Here is a 1,043-nt window from a genome sequence, read left to right on the forward strand (position 1 = left end):
TACAGGATATATATCAAATAATAAACAGATTTCTTTATTTAAAAGTGAATTTGTGCAATTCTTACAGTCTGTCAGAATTTGTGTGCCTGCGTGTGAATGTGAAGACGTTTTACCCAGAGGTCTGTGCCACACAAGAAAAGAGCAGAAAAGCCATATACCGTAAATTAGGAGCAAAGTAAAGGTAATCTACATAGAATACTTGAAGTTTTAGTTCAACTGTTTTGATGCACTGGAAAATTACCATCTTTCAAAGTACGGTAAATATGATCCTATCATCTGATCCATTTTCATCCTACCAGATGGGAAAAAAACAGAGTCAAACTAGGCAGGATTTCCTGATGAATAATGGAACTGGAAGAGCAAGCGCCCTTTCCTGTGCAGCGATCACCTTCCATTACATCCTGTCCAAACAATTGGGGCTTAGCATCTGTGTCCTGGGATATCTGATGCAATGTACACACACTGGCCACTTCGTAAGGTACACTGATACAATACAATGCAATCCAACATAAAAACAGTAATCCAGTTGCATATTTCTTTATAAGTATAATTATTGTAGGCACAGAAAGTTAATATAACGCATTTCTCAAAAAGAAACTGGGGATGTTTACTTACTCCACTGCATAGAGAGCCAGGCAACTCTTTGAAGTGAGCGGCCTATTTGAGATGAAGTCTTTTTGCATTTAAGAGGAAGGAAGATGCAACCTGCCGATAAATTGAGGCACTCACATTCACACCTACGGGCAATTTAGAGGCTTCAATCAACATACCACGCATGTTTTTTGGGATCTGGGAGGAAACCGGAGTACCCGGAGAAAACCCACGCAGGCACGGGGAGAACATGCAAACTCCACACAGCCGAGGCTGGATTTGAACCCGGATCCTCAGAACTGGGAGGCAGATGTCCACTGCTAACTCCACATAGGTGAGCAATTCTTACAGAAGACTTCAGAATAACTAAAAAATGTAAAAATAAGCAGAGGGATTTATTTTTTGAAACTCCCCTGTTGGACAGCAAAACTGTTCCAGCGCAAAAGGCATAC

The sequence above is a fragment of the Phycodurus eques genome, chromosome 6 (genome assembly GCF_024500275.1).
Source record: "Phycodurus eques isolate BA_2022a chromosome 6, UOR_Pequ_1.1, whole genome shotgun sequence".
Taxonomy (NCBI): Eukaryota; Metazoa; Chordata; class Actinopteri; order Syngnathiformes; family Syngnathidae; genus Phycodurus; species Phycodurus eques.